At 33.9% G+C, this 21,199-nt stretch overlaps 1 protein-coding gene across 2 annotated transcripts in view; it reads right to left on the reverse strand.

The window, feature by feature from the left end:
- The window catches only part of LOC117338222 (retinoblastoma-like protein 1), a 57,947-nt gene that overhangs the window by 17,003 nt on the left and 19,745 nt on the right, over positions 1–21,199 (reverse strand). The gene's annotated exons all lie outside the window — the stretch shown is intronic.

Raw genomic sequence — 21,199 nt, forward strand, 5'->3', positions numbered from 1 at the left:
CTATCTCTTTGTGTCTTTGTTTCCACTAGAGGGAAAGCTGGTGGACAGGTCCAGACCCGTTACTTATACACAGGTGATGGTATCAACACTTTTAATATATACACCTACATACTATATACACACTCACAGCAGCCCAATCACTAACCCTACACACATGCCAAGCCTTGTCTGGCTTCAATAACATTATATATCACCTTATCAGGTGTTCGTTAATATTTAAGGCAATTGATGTAAGAAAAAGTTATTTGGACTGAAATTTTCTAATTTAAATTTTAAAATAATTACATGGGAAAATAATTACCAACGAAGTGGGTTCACAATCATAGTTTATTATGATTATTTAATGAAATTGTTACAAATCTAAAATGCCAGAGAATGAGATTTGTTTATGAAAGTTCTGAGGGTCTGATCATTTAATGATTTAAGTATAGCAATTTAACATGAAGATATTTTTACCCTGTGTTTACTTATTGAGATATTCTGATTTCATAATTAAGTGAATTAACTTAACTTGACTTAAATAAGTAATAATGACATTGAAGATATTTTTACCCTGGGTTTACTTATTGAGATACTCTGGTTTAATATTCAAGTGAATTACTTAACTTGACTTGAATAAGTTACAATGACTTTGAACTTCAATCGAGCATTCCAAAGTACAGTGCATTCCGCTTAATTGGGTTGCCTATTTGCGGGGGCTTTTTACCCGATTAACCGACTTATGCAATAAGCCAAAATGCACGTCGCCATCTTGGATTTGGTCCGTAATGGTTGTTGGACTAGGGTCGATTTTGGATGAAAATATTTGCGTTTATTATTGTTAATAAACTGTGTGTTTGTTTGTGCTTTTACTGATGTCAAATTGTCAGATTATTATTCCATATTGTATAAAAAAACGTGTATTAAGATTGTAAAACCTTACAGCTTTTTTGTTATTCGTGACCCAGTACCATACAATCGTAGCACCTCAAATCGGGGCCGTGCATCCATGTTTCATCCATGTCTTCCGAATTTGACATACGATCTAAGGACTCGCCGACAACTTAAGCTCAAATCCCTTATGTTTATCATAGAGGCATTCTTTTGTTCGCTATGAAGTTTTTAATATTCCATATTATTTTCAATTGCCAAAGCACAGAGATTGGAGAAACCAGAGACGTGTATAAAAGTCTCTGGAGAAACCGAGTTTATTTGGGTCATTTCTTTCAGTATAAATACGATCTTGACACTAGCAGTCACTGATAAAAACAACACGAAATCCAATTTGGTGTTTTTATTAATCCGTTCTAATCCTTACCCGAGTAGGATTTATAAGCTAACGTCGGGCGTCTGTCCTTTTATCTGCTCGCTATTGTTTTTTTAATAACTCACCTGTGTACCGGTGTCGTCACATTTCCCAGTGGCGAACCCCTCACTTTCAATCTGCCACAGTTAGCGGTAATATCAATCGGTCTGTAGCGATGTCAGACCCATGCCAAAACCCATTGTTTAGATTTCTGCTTCGAAGATTTTACATCCCAGAAGTAAAAGTTTAATTGTCTAGTGGCTTAATTATGCTTTAAAACCCCCATTACATGGGCTTGCTGCTGACTCTAAAAATAGCATTTAATTTTACCCACAATGCCTAACCCATTTCCTGTTGGGGGGAAAAACCCAATGAGGCAGACAACAACAACACAGTTCTAAACATGACGAAAACCCGACATAACGTTATTGTTTAAGGTAATATTTTACCTTTTTTTGACATTATAACCATCTAAATAACCCCATTTTTTGTTTTATAAATGTCTAAAACTGAAAGAAATACGTGACGACTTTCGTGAAAATTTGAGCATTTCTATTTTTTTGGTCGGATTATCATAGTCGAATAACAGAAAAATACGACTTTTCCAACCCAATTAAACGATTTTTTTTTAACATGATTAAAGAGAAAATGGTTTTGGTTTTTGAATTTTTACCCCAATAAACGAAATACCCTATTAAGCGTTACCCGATTAAGTGGAATGTACTGTATAAGATTCGACTAGTGCACAAAGATAGGTGAAAATCAGCGGATCAGTGTAATTATTGTCATTTTAATATGTGTATTGTCAATCATACCATTTATGTTTACCAAGTATATATATTATATATATTCTATGTACATTGACCCTTATCATATTGTCATGCATTTTCTTTAACATATATGTGTTTTGAACATTGTTATTATGTCATGCTCTTCATTTTGGAGGAAATAAAGGCAATAATAAGATTCGACTAGTGCACAAAGATAGGTGAAAATCAGCAGATCAGTGTAATTATTGTAATTTTAATATGTTTATTGTCAACTTTTAAAATGAATTTAAAAACAAACAATTCTTTATTTTTTTAAAGTTGGATATGAGTAACGACAAAGTGATAAGTATACTAATTGGTTTATTGGTTTATTTTGTTTAACGTCCTATTAACAGCCAGGGTCATTTAAGGACGTGCCAGGTTTTGGAGGTGGAGGAAAGCCGGAGTACCCTGAGAAAAACCACCTGCCTACGGTCAGTACCTGGCAACTGCCCCATAGGTTTTGTACTCGCAACCAAGAGGTGGAGGGCTAGTGATAATGTGATAATGAGACACCTTAAGCACTCGGCCACCGCAGCCCCTTAAATCAGAGGATCAGTGTAATTCTTGTAATTCTAATATTTGTTTTGTCAACTTTTAAAATAAGACTTAAAAAAAAAATTCTTTAGTTTTTAAGAGTTGGATATGAGTTACGACAAAGTAATAAGTATACTAATGCTAAAGTAGCCTACGATGCTTTGACGAATATATGTGGTGTGGAAAGTGGTGTTCTTGTGATTTTTTAAACAAAGCTAATTACTTTCTTCTGATGAGCTATTAAAATGACACAGTAATTGATGGTATTAGCAACCACTATATTAGTTTCTATAGATATCTACTGACAAATTGTATTAAATTACATTGTGATATACATCAATCAAATACACTGATCATTCATATTAGTGATAATAATATTAATTTGATCAAATTACAGGAATCATTTCAATTTTTTATATCAGAATAAAATAAGAGGAATGAAAACTTTAACTTCTGATATCAGGATAAAATCAGAGGAATTACTTAACTTCAGACAGATATCAGGATAAAATCATAGAATTACTCTAAACTTCTGATATCAGCCCAGTTTAAATATTTGTAACTCATCCTATACTGTTTATTTTTCGGTACCAATTCAATCAGTCTTTATGCAACAGTTTTAACACTGCTATCTCTCCTGTTCTTGAACTTTGTGTACATGTTCAGTACCTCAGTTCACAGCTTGCTATCTTATTTTTTATTTAATGATTTTCTTTGGAACCGTCTCCTTTAACTAATGACATATAGGATCTATGATATATCCTCACAAAAATATTGGCTGTATTAACTGATATAACTATAAAATGAAAATTTTAAATGAAAAAAAATTAAGAAACTTTCATTAACTTTGAATGTTTTTGAGAAATACAATTTTTGTAAAGTTGAAAATAGTAGGTAATGATTATTGGTAAAATTAAAATGAGTTGGCAGAAAACAATCATCAATATCTTTTAAAATATTTTTATGACAGGGAAAACAGAATGTTCACCCGAGATTAGTTCCTCTGAAAACTGGACATATAAATTAATATATTTTTCATGTGAATATTGTAGATTCTATGACTTCAAAGATATCTTTATAAAATAAGGCCTTTTTATAAAGTTTGTTCTAATCATGTTGCTTATTCTATGTGATCAGTACATAACAATCCATTTAAACAGACTTTGACATTACGTTTTTAACCCCTGATGCACATTCTCACATCAGTATAACCCAGGTGAAGTTTCAGAAACCTGAAACAAAAGCGCTAATAGTGATAATTACAGGGCCCTAATTAACTCAGAAGACATTTGTTAGTGCTAAATATACCCTCACCAAATACCGTATTTGACCTAATAAGGGCGCAGGGCGCGGGTAATTGACAGTGAGGGCGCCCTTATTAAGATTAGTTATTCTGAAGTTTTATGAAAGAGACTATACCTTATAGCAGAATACCCAAGGTTGTGGAAACGGTAAGCTATTCAGAAGATATCTATTCATTATCATATATTAAGCTTAAACATCACTTGAATACTCCTGTAAACTTGTAAACCATGCCAGCTGATATTTAGTCCGGCCTATCACAAGGAGATTTACACGAACATACCGCAGCCTCCCACAACACACATACGCATTCACCACACGCCTGCATGTCGCACGCACGGGAGGCCGTCCTTAAATGACCTTAGATGTTAATAGGACGTTAAACAAAATAAACCAAACCAAACTTTAGACCAGAGAACCTGTGTTCCACCATTTATGTTCAAATGGAACTCTTTTGTGTTCTATTTATAGAAACAGGTGATTTCCCAGATCATATCAGACATCGTTTTCTTTGACCTAATAATTGATTTACAATGTCTTTTACTAGCTTTCTGTTCTGAACAAAAGTTATTTATCAACAAGAATTAGGTATGCCACATGACGCCATTTTGTTTTCAGATTTTCACTTTCACTAAACGGGACTCAATAGTGATCCCGATGTTTTTTCGTGTTTACTTGCATATTGTGACCTGGTTTTGTCATAGAGCATACAGCAACATATTTGCTCAATATTAATGGAATAAAAATATACACAACGTCAACAAACCATTTAGTAACGCTTTCATGCAAGTGCCCTTCCGTGCCACTCACGTAATCAACATAAAACGCAGCGCCATTTTGACGCCATGGTTTGTCAACTTCACAGGAATATCCGCGGGTGTTCTCATTCAAAAAATGGGTTGATATGGATATCATACGAAAGAGTTAGTTTCGTATTTTTGGGGGTCTTTGTCGGCTTCCCGCTAGCTTTTGTTGTCTTTTCGTAGTGATCGTTTAAAAACTTCAAAGATGGAATTTGAGGACTTAAAATGTGAATATGTTCACGTCCATGGTATCAAAATAAAGATGAGAATCTCAGGATATCATTTCTGGTTCACTGTGTTTTGGGTTAAAACGGGAACAGCCGCGGAATTCCCCTCAAACTTATTACAGCGCCGCCACGCGGCAAAAATGTGACATCTGTCGTCACCGTAAACAATAATGGAGGTCACCGAGGATTCCTACGCAGAATTGCTTCAGCTATCATCTTGGAATGCGACCGATCTTGATCGGATCGTATCAAAAACATGGACAGAAGGTAAGAATATCTATTCATTTATTTAATTAAAATTTAATAATAATATGTTTGATTCAAAATAAGCTAACATTCTCAAAATCTGTCTAGCCGGTTGCAGTCATTCCCCAAACTCACGGCTATTTCCGTACGTTTTTTTTTTGCCCAACACTTTTTAATGGCCTGGGATATGGGATGGGGGGATTATTGAAAAGCTTCGGGCTAAGGTGTTCCCCTGCTCAATTTTTTTGGGGGTCTGTACTTGGATTTATTTGACATGTGGCAGCTGTAGTTGAAACAAATAGATTTTTGGGGCTGTGCAGTTTAAATAGTATTTTATTTCAAACATTTTATTTCATCAATTCTATTTGAAACATTGTATATGAGGGGTTGGAAAACAGGTATAAGCTTATATTAATTATACAAAATTAATACTTCATATATAATATGTTAAAAATACCATTTCAATAAATCACTTTTTTTTTTCTTTTTTTTTCAGCAATGTCCAGTACAGCAATCACATATGCGGATTACGTGTTGTTGTATTGTGAGGTGCAGAAGCAAGGTGGACCCGTTCATAAAACCATCAGTGATTGCCTTAAAAACATATGTCCTGATTACATTGAGCCAAAACATTTCTCCGACATTACAAGACGAGCCAAAAAGTATTTGGACAAGTTTGACAATCTTTGTCATCTGGTGTTTCCCAACAAGGACCTGTCGGATATTGGCCCAGCATGTAAAAAGGTTGGGATCACAGTTGGATCGCTAAACAAAGATGCAGAATTGGAACCGGGCCATCCTTTTACTGTTGGGTCATATTATGAAGCATGTGTATATTCAAGGAAACACAGAAATTGGAACGACATCAAATGTTTAGTTGACAAAATACAGCCACCAAATATAAAAGGAACTGTTTTTAATGTTTCAAAATTAATTTATCTAAATGATAAAATATCTGAAAAAGTCCAAAAACTGTCCAGAAAAAAAATGAAATTTGAACTTGAATGTTTTAAATCAACGGATTTTTTTTCATATGCATGTACTGCGACATATCCCCAGTGTCAATCATGTGCAACAGATACACAAACAAAATCAAAGAAGATAAAACAGTTGACCAAAATCAGCAAAACTTTATTGAAGAATGCAAGGGAAACGCGAAATGAAAATGATGTGTTGCTGCAAGAAAAGGAAACGTTGAAAGAAATATTAACAGAGACAACTGATGAAAACAACGAACTGAAAGAAAGATTACAAAATACAAAAACTTTGGAGAAGGACAATGTGAAGTTGCGTGTAGATTTAGATAAAACAATAACATCACTAAAATCAATTAAGAAACAAAACTACTACAAAAAAATAAAACGCAGGGAAAAGAAACTAAATGACAAAACAGAACAAAAGAGAAAAAGACTTTTGAAATGGAAAAAACGTGTTAAAATAATTAAAACTGCTAAACTAACTTTACAACAAAAACTGAAAACGTCGCAAGAACACAACATACAGTTAAAACGTGAATTTAAGTTAAAATTACACAAACTTCAAAACGAACTTTATTATTTAAAAAAGTGTCATATGTCTGCAAATCGTAACAAAATAACTTTATCCGTTGAATTAGGCAACTTAAAACAGTCTAATGTAAATTTGCAGACAGAAAATGATATTTTAAAAGCAGAAGTTGGAAGTTTGTCGAACGTGGCTCCAAGTAAGGACGGTCGGAGATTTTCTGATCAAATGAGAGTGTGTGTAATGGATTTGGCAGGAATGGACGTTGCAACAAATAAAATACCTGAAGTAATAAAGTCTGTCAGTAAAAACATGTTTAACAAGGACATGGAAATACCATGCAAAACAACAGTTCAAAAAATTACAGATGAAGGCCATGTTATAGCCAAGCAGCATATTGGAGAAAAAATTATAGAAGCCCCTAATTGGAGTTTATTTTCCGATGGAACAAGTCGGGTTGGGAAAAAGATTTTGAATTTTGGTGTCAGTGTTGATGATGGATCTCTCAGCTTAGGCTACACACCAGTCGCTCGTGAGGATGCAGAAACTGTGTCTACTACAATTTGAAATGTTATTGGGGAGACGGCCGAGTTAAGTGAACATGGAGACGTGTGTAACTATCTAACTAATTTATCTAGTTTTATGTCCGACAGAGCTAGTGTTATGAAAAGGACAAATGTTATTCTTGATGAATGGAGGAAATACGAATTGTCTAAAATTATTGAACCTGAAAATATCAAGAAGGTGGAATTTTTATATTGTTCTGCCCATGTATTATTGGGATTTCACAATAAAATTGATTCAAAGCTTCGACAAAATGAAAAGTCTGGAAATGCCGTAGGCCGTGATATGAACACCAAATTTAACAGATTTAAAAGTGCTGAACCTGCTGTTTTAAGAACTATTCGGACAGCATCAGATGTGATGGGTCCACGAGGTGATGAGAAAAATGGTGTCCGAGAACAATGGTTAGCATATTTAAGACTTCAGAAAAAGCCGTCTATAATTACATCGTACCATTCCAATCGATTTGATAATTTGTTTGTTGGTGCAAATTCATTAATACACCATCGAAGTGATATAATAGACTTTCTAAGTAATTATCTTGATTGTCCAAATTTGAAATTACAATCTGTGCTGTTGGACATTCAGTCTGAGGAGATATATCACCAATTATTGTCCTTATCAATTATTGGATGTATCATTACCAATCCGTATTGGAATCTCATTAACAGTAAAGAACATCACCTTGACTTATATAAATACATTCAACCATTACATGAAAAACTGCAAATTTGGTCAACTGATGCCAGTGAACTTACTACAATGTACATAGAACCAATATTTGACAAATTTCACCACGATAAAAATGTCACAAGAAAAGTATCCATACAAATTCAAACATGTTGTGACCAGGTAAAATCGATTACATCAATATTGTGTCAGTGTCTTTTAGATGTAGTGGAACGTCAATTAAAAGATTATCTCGAGGGTGAAAAATATGGACATCAACCATCCCCGGAAACAAAAAGCAGAACAACAAGTGCAAAACTAACAAACATACAATCAGAAAATTTATTTGGTGATCTTGACTTTTCCATGACCCGTAAAAGAAATGCAACCATACATCATCACTCATCTATTATTATGTTAAAAAGAAACAAAACTGTGAAATGGCTGCAGCACAAATCAGAAATGGCAAGGCAGACCATACTGAAATTTGGACGGCAGAAGGCAAAAACTCTCCGTAAAAATCATGAGGCCCATGAAAACCAAGTGAAAATTGAAAGACAAAATTTAATTAAAGAAATTAAAAAAAAGAAAATGGAGAAAGCACAGAAAGAGTTGAATAAAATGAGGCGGATAGAACAAAGTGTGAAACAAATGGGTGGTATAGTTAAGTCCCTGAAGGACTTACACAATTTGTTGTCGGTGAAGGAAGGTCTTGTTAAGAAAAAAAGAAAACTCTGTGACCAGTTATTATACTTGAAACATTTTAATGAACGTGAACTTGAAACAAAACGGATGGCTTCTTCTCAGTCCCTGAAAAATTTAAGGGAGTACATTATTGAAGTATTGAAATTAGATGAAATCAAACTTGTTAAAGTTGGAACCTGGGTGTCTGTTGCATACCAAGATATGTGGTATCCTGGTGAGGTGGTCAAGATATTTGATGAAACCGATGAAACTTCATATCGTGTCAATTTTATGCATCCCAAGAGGACAAATGCGAACACTTTTATTTGGCCAACTAAACAAGATGTTAAAGATGTAGATAAAAAATTCATTGTATATTCACATTTTGATGTTGTACCTACTCCAGGATTAAGATATTTTATCATTCCTGAATTTGAGGATATTGTGTCCGACTTTGAATTGTACAAGGAGAAATATTTCTGATTTAAATTGTCTTCATGTGTACAATAACATTGCCTTACATATGTGTAAACAATAATGATTTGTGGTACATTCAACCATTATATGTTTTGTTCTCCTGGCATATCAATAGACAATAATTTTGTCTACCAGCTTATACAAAGTTTTACATGATTATAGTTATTAGTTTTTGATTTATGTCATGTACGCATATTAATTACCTGTACATTTTGATGCAAATCGGTTACCATAGCAACACATTTTCAAATTACTTCTGCTTTATGGTGTAATATGCATACTTTATCACTGGTACCCAGAAAAGTACTAATTTCCTCGTGGAATGCCTAATAATTAGGCATTCCCGATTATATTAGGCATTCCACGAGGAGATTAGGTACAAAATGAGGAAATTAGAACTTCCACGAGGATTTTAGGCCTAACTGAGGAATTTAGGCATTTCGTGAGGAGATTAGGTATAAACCATGAGGAAATTAGGCATAACATTTTTAAACGTACCGGTGTGATCATGTCACGCACCAACGCCCACACAGCGTGGGGTAGCCCTAGGCGAGTGCCGATCAGCCAGTGTTTACCTGTGTTCTGGTCTGACATGGTCACTCTGTCAGTAGGCCTATTATACGTGTAGCTTGATGTTTAGTGTAAAGTCATCACATTTATGTCATCACATTTATGTAACAGTGTCTTATTTTATGTTTCAGGTATCAACAGCAGTCGGAAAGAAATTCAAGTGTATTATTAAACATTAAAATTCAATCTAAAAAACGAACGTGTTCAATTTTTTTTCTAGTTTGTTTGCATGTTTCATCACCCGGCGGTCATTACGTAAAATTAAAGATTATAGCTTAAGTGGCTTCAACACGGCCCTGTATTTAATTGATTTTGTCATTGAAATATATCATAGCACTCGAAAATGATTCACCATTGAAGCGATCATTTTGGACATACGATGCTGCGGTCGTAGATTTATGTTGTTTTAATGTTTACCGAAGGCCGCCCTAGAAAAAAAATGAGAATAATCATAGACATCAACTCCTTCCACATTGATTACTCCGTAAATAAGGTGTTGTTTAATCGTTTTGTTTCAATATTGCAGCGTTATGATACCGAAATAGATTCCGAAGTAAATTGTTTGTTTACACGCATCAACTTCACGTTCCGAGTCTCAGAGAGCCATGCGGTAATCGATAGATCCCGATAGATGGCGCTTAACAAGAAAAGGTAACTCTAAAGTCATACTTCACGGAACATATGTTTTACTGTACTGTACATACTTCAGGAATAAGAATAAAAACAGAAAATTCAAATACAAATCGTTTGACTTTTTGTTATTGTGTCCGACCGGACATGTCAACGATCGCATCAAGCCTATACAGGTAAGTTATTGTGTATGTGATTGTATTATATTTGCTTTTCAGAAATTGGACGTATGCGGTACTGCACATACAGACATTCAGAAATTAGTGTCGTTTTATGACCGACACACTTCGATACATGTCCGGGTTATGTCATTGTGCTTGTGTATATGTTTATCTATATTTAATTGCTTAAAAACAATAATAAAATGTGCGTTGTTTTTGTTATTTTATATATAGACAAATACTATTGGTCGAGACCAAATATTATTGAATTAACAAATTAATGAATATGACTGATGTTAAAAAACTAATGAAAATGTGTATTTTTATCAGATTAATTAACAACATGATTCGTCCTCCTTGATAAATAAGAATGAAAATATTGTGTTGTGAAACTGTGCCATGTATCAACTACGAACACTACTTTAATTGTATATATTATATTGTAAATATGTTTTTCTCTCTATATCATGTCAATATGTGAAAAGAGAATAAAATGAATTTGAAATTTTAAAAAAAATTGTTATTATGAGCGACTGGGCATGTCAGGTATACAGGTAAGAGAATTCATGATCACTGTTCTCCGGCAGGCTGACGACGACCATCTGTCAGAAATTGTCCGTCCGTCGTCCAGAGCTACGTTATCGCAGGTAAGTGTGTGTTATTCAAAGGACATACATATGTAATACACGATTCAATATTTTGTCAATCACCAATTAATGTATATTAGTTATGTGTTTACCATTTCTTACTATAAATCATTACTATAAAAAGGAACGCGGCATCATTTTTTTTCTAAAATAATTTGCGATTTTATTCGCAAATTGGTATTCAAATAAACATACCAACAATGAATCAGGTCTGGATACTGGTTTGCGAGTAAAGACGATACACACGTACAGTAAACTAACGCATTATCTGCTTTTAGTCATGAAGGACACTTAATTCATTCAAAAGGTAAAAAATATATTGTAGATTAATTATGATGTACAATAGACTAAATATCTCCAGAATGAAAAATCGGTGTTGGAACTTACAATGTACTTCTACAGAAACATATTTTCATCCCGTTTTTAACATGTCATGGTCTCATGGATTGCCGACGATTAAATGTCTGAGAAAGATACATGTAAAGGTGATTTCCAAAAATTATAACATTATTGATAGTTTGCGTACAGGTACATATCATAGTTACTTATTAAAACAGAGACATATATAGATGTTTATCGTGCAAATGCCACCGCAATGTCGGAATACACCCACCATATATATTTTCGCTGTATGCGGCAGTGACGGAAAACAGTCGTATTTTGGAATCTTAGCACGTGCGTAAGTTCGACTGAGCTACTTGAAAGTGAAACTACGTTTAAAAGGCGAACATATTTCAATCATTTTTGACACCGTTTCACTTCAAAATGATGATTATTTTGATGACTGCTGTAGGATAAATAGAATACATGGTCAGTGTATTAAAATATCAGCTGTATTTTTGGCTCGGGACAGAAAGACAAAAGTGGTCTTTATTTACCCTCGCCAAAATACAGCTTATATTTTAAGACACTGACCATGTATTCTGTATGTACATAAGTCTCTGATTAAAACCATAGTTTTAACTTGGTTGTTTTTATGATGAAAAAGTATAGGCCTACAATTAAGTTGACCGTGACTAATTACGATTAAAACTAAAACTTATTAAACTCGCAACAATTAAAGTGTATGTTTTTGTGTGTGTGTGTGTTTTTTTTTTTTAATTGTATACATATCGTGAAGTGATTGGGATCCGTGAGATTTTACGTTTCATTGATGTGTCGTAAGTGATGTCTTCTCTTAAAACCGGACTAAAATGATATACAAACATGTTCGGAGAATTACGTAAATACCAGGTGTGAAATTACGGCTCACAAACTCGTCACACACCTGTCACTGCACCACAGGTGTCCGTGATTTTTGGCGGTTTAATCGGCACGTGCTAATAATTGCTTGTTAGTACGTACACGGAGCTTGAAGGAAATGCATATTTTGTTCAAATCAAACAGATATATATTTTTTAATTCAGTGAGTTTCGAAGATTTGCCTATAGAATAATTAACCTTAATTGGCTCCTTCATATACCCAAAACTGAGAAATGACAATATTTTATTCTCATAAACATATAAAGTTTAGAGAATTACATTTGTATATACATACAAAATTTGTACAAGACATATGATATAATACATCGATACATTTGTTAAGCAAGAGATTATGTTAAATATTGTTGAGTCGTATACTTATTTCTTTAATTGATTTCACAAGTGATTTCAATTCATCGTCTACTACAAAATTAAAAAGTGTATTAAATTTTAATGACAAGGTCTTTCATAATAGTATCTAAATACATATTTTTTCTGTTTAATGCTATTTGATGATACAATTTAATAGGTAATGGAATTCGTCTCCTATTTCATTCAGGTTACGAAGACTACAGATTCTATTTTCCCTTAGGATGTTATTCCATCTTATGTATTCGATTGGTAATTAAATGTTACAAATTCGAAATTTACAATAGGAATAGGCTAGCTTAGAAGGGAGGTCAAGTAGATATGTTGAAAAATTACTCTCGCTGTTTTGGCAAGAAAGAATTTAAGTTCTTCAACATTTTTTTCACATCATGTTTGAAATTAATTTCAAACTTCTATTATGAATGTATTGTCACAGTAAAACTTATAAAGTTCGAACCATAAATGGCCATTCTGAATTTCTCTTCTGTGTCAATTGAACAATGTATTTTTATATATACCATCCGAAGGATATTATGTAAGTCATTACATGTTATAAACGGCCCGTTATAATAGAACATTATTCAAATGTTTTACAAGTTATAAACAACCCGTTAAAACGGGAAATTATTCAAATTTTACATGTTATATATGACCCGTTATAATAGAAAATTAGAAAGATGTTAATGTTATATACGGCCCGTTATAATAGAAAATTATGTCTCTGGTTTCGGTAGCACTTGTTATTAACTTATATATATATTACTCGCAAATATAACTAAAAAATTAATCAGCACTTGCATGATTTTTTTTGTCTAATTCGCATTAATTGCAGGTATAAGTTGGATGCTTCCATGATATTTATATAATTACAGGCTAAAGATCACGATAAATTGAACAATCAGTTGGATATTTAAACAATATTTTATCTATTTGTATATGCAGTTGGATACTTAAACAATATTTTATCTATTTGTATATACATGTATATAAAAACACATTGTGCAATTGACACAGAAGAGAAATTCAAGCATGAGCTCCACTATGGTGCGAACTCTATAAGTTTTACTGTGACAATACATGCATGATATATAGAATATAATTATAAAAAAAAATAATCTAGTTCAGAAAATACCACCAAATTCCAAAATAATATCTGTTCCATTGAAAGGACATCGGATTTACTATATGACTAAGTCTGTTCGACACATATATGTAGGAAGTGTGGCGGGGTATAGCAGTTAAGTATGGGGTTTCAATACAGCCCCGATATTAATGTTGAGTATGATAAAGTTATTTCTTTTATAATTCTTATAAACGGATATAGGAGAGAAATACGTTTGAAGTTATTTCTTTTATAATTCTTATAAACGAACTTGTGGAGGGAAATGTGAATATTATTTATAATTCTTATATAACGGACAAACATGTAGTTTTTAAATTTTGGCAGTTAAATCATCAGTGACCAAATCAGTGACAGTAACCAAACGTCAAGGTACGGCGCCACAGGACACTCACTAGGTGGTACTGGTACATACTGTAATTGATCGGCACATTTCAAAATCATGTGGCGTGCGAACACATCGCGGGACACTCACCTTGCATTTAACTTCGCCTGTACAATCAAAATCAAATTTTGCATGTTATAGGTTCTATGTTCATCTGCATGATACAGAAAATATAATCTTAAAATATCACTTACCGAATTGCAGGGCGTGCAAAAAACCTCATAGGACATTAGGTGGACCGCTAATTTCTCAATGCCTACTGAGTACGAATTCAGTACGGAATTATGGCTAACTCGTACCCTTTCCAACCCGTACCCAAACAAACTCGTACCCAAAATTGGTGGAATCGCACCCAACGTTGGCGGAATCGTACTTAAAATTGGCGGGCTCGTACCCAGGGAAATTGGCGAAGTCGTACCCATCTTACAAAATTAATTAAATGAAAATGACGTCCTTTTAATGAAAAATTGTATAGAATTAAATACATATATCGGTGTCCAGTGACTTTTGCACGCCCAGGAATTCGTTAATTAATATGTTTAGAGTATTCTTTTTCTGTAACATACAAATTGTACTTATATCTAACATCGTGCGACATTTCATTGCAATCGGACGAATGTATATCGATGTATTTTGTGAATCCAGCCTTCGGTGATCACTTCACTGTCCGTGGGATATGTTAATTACAGAATTTCAAATCTGAAACCTGAAATACAATACTTACAAAATCTTATTATTTCATCATGACCATGAATACATACATAGTGATCATAAGTGATCAATAAATGCATTAATATTGAATATAACAATCATTGAGACAAGTGATCATCTGACACGACAGATCATCTATCCGTGACTCCGCCCACCTGCGGTGTAGTCTAATTGGATTAGTTTATATAACTTTGGCGCCTGTCTAGCTGTCAACTAACCCGCGTCTCCGCCTACTTGTGTTCATTGGAAGACGGTGACAGGTGACGAAATCTGTCAATAGGCGGAGTCACGTAACTAGCAAATTAGGTGTCGTGCTGTTTGTCCCACATCATCAGTTTGCTTATGTCTTTTCTAATATAAAAAGAATATCCTGTTGATACCAGAAACATAAAAAATAACGTTAGTTTAATACCGAATGTAATATTCTCCATCTTGTACTGCTGCAACAACACGTGTACAAAAATGATCGTTTGTTGCCCGAGTGAAACTACGTAATACGTACGATTGGCGTTTTGAAATATTAGGTTGTGCATTTTCAATTTTTTTTCACATTTCGTGAAGAGAGGTCGGCCCTGAAAAGGGCCGTTTTCAGAGGTACTGGTCGTTTACTGTCGGGACAATGCGGTAGGGTAAATTTTATCTAGATCCCAAGAAGATGGTTCTAATCACACTGGTATCGGCCCAATAAGGTCGGATACAAAATAAAATCAGCGGCATTTTTATGTTAGATATTAGGAACTTAAGATTTTTAATTGCTCTGTCCGTGGTTACACAAATGTAGGAGTATGGTATGTCCCTGCATGTACAAATGGCACGAAATATCATCATTTATTTCAGTAAATATTAATCGACCTTTTTTATTATTTAATACGGATCTCGTGTCATGATTCACAATTTGTTTACAGGCTCTAACTTTGAAATACTGCAATACAATTTGACAGGCTATATTTGTATTCGACATAAAAGGGTCTATGAAATAAATAATATATTGAATTAGTTGTGAAGTCGTCATTTTTAACGTGCGGACTCCCCTGTACATTTTTTTACGCTACATAAATGTTGTTTTTTTTTACCGTACCGTACATCAAAGAAAAAAAAATAGCCGTACATAAGTGTTATCCGTGTTCATTTTACGGAAAATAGTTTTGCTAGTGCGCGGTTTTAGTTTACACTGCAATAGCATGTACGACACGTGTTTTCATTACACACACATCATTTTATTTGCCGGTTTCTATTAAAAAGGACAACAACAAAAACAAACAAAAAATTGGTCGTTGTTCATTTTGTCAAATTGAAATCATAGCTGGCTGGTTTCATGTACATACGTGTAGTGTATGTTTCTACATAGATTGTATGTACCTAAAATAACGAGATACATGCTGGAATAGATAAAAACATTTTTACTATCAAACAAACTTTAATATTCTTTATTATTTTAATTGAAAAAGAAGGGTACGGGTTCGCCAGTTTTTGCGGGTACGTCTTCGCCAAAATTTGGGTACGGGTTTGTGGGTAACGTTACGACTTTGAATTGGTACTAGTTAACTATCTCCCTTTCTGAAAAGCAAATGTAACTCTATGCTGCATACAATAATTCATGCATACACAAAAACTTACCTCTATAGTCTTGATGCGATCGTTGACATGTCCGGTCGGACAAAATAACAACAAGTAAATTCATTTGAATTTTGTTTTTATTCTAGAAAATCTAATTCCTGAAGTATGAAGTATGACATTAGAGTTAACTTTCCTTGTTAAGCGCCATCTGTCGATCCGGTGATAAACATATACACAAGCACAATGACATAACCCGGACATGTATCGAAGTGTGTCGGTCATAAAACGACACTAATTTCTGAATGTCTGTATGTGCAGTACCGCATACGTCCAATTTCTGAAAAGCAAATATAATACAATCACATACACAATAACTTACCTGTATAGGCTTGATGCGATCGTTGACATGTCCGGTCGGACACAATAACAAAAAGTCAAACGATTTGTATTTGAATTTTCTGTTTTTATTCTTATTCCTGAAGTATGTACAGTACAGTAAAACATATGTTCCGTGAAGTATGACTTTAGAGTTACCTTTTCTTGTTAAGCACCATCTATCGGGATCTATCGATTACCGCATGGCTCTCTGAGACTCGGAACGTGAAGTTGATGCGTGTAAACAAACAATTTACTTCGGAATCTATACGGTATCATAACGCTGCAATATTGAAACAAAACGATTAAACAACACCTTATTTACGGAGTAATCAATGTGGAAGGAGTTGATATCTATGATTATTCTCATTTTTTTTCTAGGGCGGCCTTCGGTAAACATTAAAACAACATAAATCTACGACCGCAGCATCGTATGGCCAAAATGATCGCTTCAATGGTGAATCATTTTCGAGTGCTATGATATATTTCAATGACAAAATCAATTAAATACAGGGCCGTGTTGAAGCCACTTAAGCTATAATCTTTAATTTTACGTAATGACCGCCGGGTGATGAAACATGCAAACAAACTAGAAAAAAAATTGAACACGTTCGTTTTTTAGATTGAATTTTAATGTTTAATAATACACTTGAATTTCTTTCCGACTGCTGTTGATACCTGAAACATATAACACTGCAATATTGAAACAAAACGATTAAACAACACCTTATTTACGGAGTAATCAATGTGGAAGGAGTTGATGTCTATGATTATTCTCATTTTTTTTTTCTAGGGCGGCCTTCGGTAAACATTAAAACAACATAAATCTACGACCGCAGCATCGTATGGCCAAAATGATCGCTTCAATGGTGAATCATTTTCGAGTGCTATGATATATTTCAATGACAAAATCAATTAAATACAGGGCCGTGTTGAAGCCACTTAAGCTATAATCTTTAATTTTACGTAATGACCGCCGGGTGATGAAACATGCAAACAAACTAGAAAAAAATTGAACACGTTCGTTTTTTAGATTGAATTTTAATGTTTAATAATACACTTGAATTTCTTTCCGACTGCTGTTGATACCTGAAACATAAAATAAGACACTGTTACATAAATGTGATGACATAAATGTGATGACTTTACACTAAACATCAAGCTACACGTATAATAGGCCTACTGACAGAGTGACCATGTCAGACCAGAACACAGGTAAACACTGGCTGATCGGCACTCGCCTAGGGCTACCCCACGCTGTGTGGGCGTTGGTGCGTGACATGATCACACCGGTACGTTTAAAAATGTTATGCCTAATTTCCTCATGGTTTATACCTAATCTCCTCACGAAATGCCTAAATTCCTCAGTTAGGCCTAAAATCCTCGTGGAAGTTCTAATTTCCTCATTTTGTACCTAATCTCCTCGTGGAATGCCTAATATAATCGGGAATGCCTAATTATTAGGCATTCCACGAGGAAATTAGTACTTTTCTGGGTACCAGTGTATGTGCTCATTATTTAGGGATATGGACTGTTATTCTTCATGCCAAGTTTGGTAACTGTAATATTATTAGTTTTCGAGTTATATCATTTACGCATATTAATTAGGTACATTTTCATGAAAACCGGTTGCCATAGCAACATATTTCAATAATAATTTTGCATTAGGGTGTAAAATGCATAATTTATGTGCTCATTATTTAGGGATATGGACTGTTAATCATCATGCCAAATTTGGTAACTGTAATGTTATTAGTTTTCGAGTTATACCATTTATGCATATTAATTAGGTGGACTTAGTCAAATTTTGATGTGGACATGTAATTTAAGTTAACGAATTCAAGATTTTGCACATAAATAATCAGGTTATTTTTAACTTTTCAAGTATATGCAATTGGATACTCATTTACCTATCTGTATAGTTGAGTAATATGTAAAATCATGTCAGTTTAACAATAAAATGGCTTATTTATAAGCGTTTTAAAGACGTCTTTTGTTCAATTTATGCATAATTAAACCCAATATGGCCGACAATACCCCCTAAATCGTGACATTAAAATAGCCATAACATTGGTATTTGTGAAGATATTTTCAAAATTTAAAGAACAAAATGATCAGTACCCTGGCCTCCATGCATTGCAATTAGCAAACAATGTGTTTTTTTAATTTTTAAAAATCATGTGGCATACCTACAAGAATGAAGTCATGAAGTCTTTACTTTATCTTCAAATAAAGAGGTAAGTTATTATTTGTATGTGTGTTTAGTTTTGGGTGCTCTTTGCACTGACATGTCATCTGTAGCCTGTAGGAATACACAAAATGTGGCGAAAACATGTGTTCCAGTTACTTAATTTGCCGAAGAAAATTGAACACATAAAGTAGCAAAATATTTCACATGAATTATTACTTTTGAACACCATTTTGACACTCAGTCAAAGATTTATTTCCTTGAAAAAAAGTAGGGGCGCCCTTATTAGGTCAAATACGGTAGGTGTGTAAGAGACAGATTTTTGTTTTATTTTGTTTTTGAACGTCCTATTATTATTGATTGGTCTAAAACAAAAGTTTATCATCCTAGTGATGAGTAAGTATTTTATCGAGTTGAAAATTATAAATAAATGCAATAAATGTTTATTTTACTACTTTTGTTGCTGGATAAGTACTGTGTTAAATAAAATTTCACACTATTAACTCTTTACGTACTCATTCAAATTTCGCGGTCGCTACCGGAAGTGAATGCTGGGTAGGTCCTTTGTGTATTGGAGCATATGGCTATCACATCAGACGTCGATAAAACGATCTTTTACTGATCTTTTACTGTTGTATAATGCTTAATATTAAATGAAGTTTATCATATGGAACAAGTACTGAGTACGGAAACTCTTTTACCCAATTTTTCCTTTGAAATACGGCGAAATCACCAGGCAGAATCGCGGGAAATGACATGTTAATCGGCACATGTGTCACACATGTGCAAGAAATCACGCAGCCAAAACATCGTTTTTTCGGTGTGTAAAAATATTTTACGTATTTCTTACTTATTTTGATGATAAACGTTACTCAATTATATATATATTATCGTTTTTAATTGTTTTATTGTGTTTAACACCTCAACAATCTCGCAGAAAACGAAAGTAAATTTGAGGCCGCCATTTTGTAGCTATGTAAACAGCTCGGCATGAACCGGCGGAATTCTTTGAAATAGACAATCTTAACGAATGAATTATGCTTCTAGTACGTAAAATATACCATCAATACAATATTTACATTGCTTTTTATTTCTTAAAAACATCATTTCCGTGTCAATTCCTTCGTATGACTATGCTAAACCAGCAAGTAATATCAACATCTTTTGCGATGTTTTACGACGATTTGAGTCGTCACAAAGGATGGAAGGCATGTTAATTGCGACGTGTGTAGTCGTCGTGAAGGATACAAGAGCACATTTTTGTGACGTCTGTAGTCGTCGTGAGTACAGAAAGAGTTAAATCACAACAGGTTCCTTCTCCCCTAACATAAAGAGGCCGCTGATTGTCAAGATTCATCATCAAACATTATTATCAAATAGCTGATTGGTCAATAGTATCTCGCAATATAAACCTCAGCCATCGTATGACTGCATTGTTTCCTTTTTCATTTGTGTTAAGTTAGTGCTTGCTTGTTAGAGAAATTGAAACCTTAAGATATCAGGACAGGTGTTTAAACTTCAATACAAACTGTAGCAGCTGTGTTTGTTTATACGTATGATCACTAGAGCTGAAACTAATAGCAGATTTTGGCATTCCAATATTCGTTTGGTATATTCGAATAGTATTCAATTATTCGGAAGTGTACAGTCGATACTTAAGAAAATGTAATTATTTCTGATTTACTAAGCTTGATAGACGACTGAAAAGCTTTAAATAAGTAACAGTGATATATATACAACTGAAGAATGGCCAGAACTAAGTCGGAAGCTCACTTTAATAATCGTAAAAAAATCACCAAGTTCGCCTATTGACGACAACGTAAACATGGCTGGCCTACCTTATCGACGAGCTTGTGTCAATGTCAAGAGAAGGAATATTTGCATTATAAGACCAATATATAATAAAAAAAATCAACGTTCACTACATTGGGTCCGTATGTAAAATAACATGAAATAAAACAACCGCGAACTGTCCACATGGTAATTTAATTTTCCTCTGTCAGTTGAGCCCTTGTAACCGGGAATGTTGCTATTGTTTCAAAGCGTTTTATTGACACTAACGTAATGCATATGGCGCACCACATGGTTGACAGTACTGTACACAGTACGGATATAAAAGATAGCGGCACTGTACCTTA

The sequence above is a fragment of the Pecten maximus genome, chromosome 11 (genome assembly GCF_902652985.1).
Source record: "Pecten maximus chromosome 11, xPecMax1.1, whole genome shotgun sequence".
Taxonomy (NCBI): domain Eukaryota; kingdom Metazoa; phylum Mollusca; class Bivalvia; order Pectinida; family Pectinidae; genus Pecten; species Pecten maximus.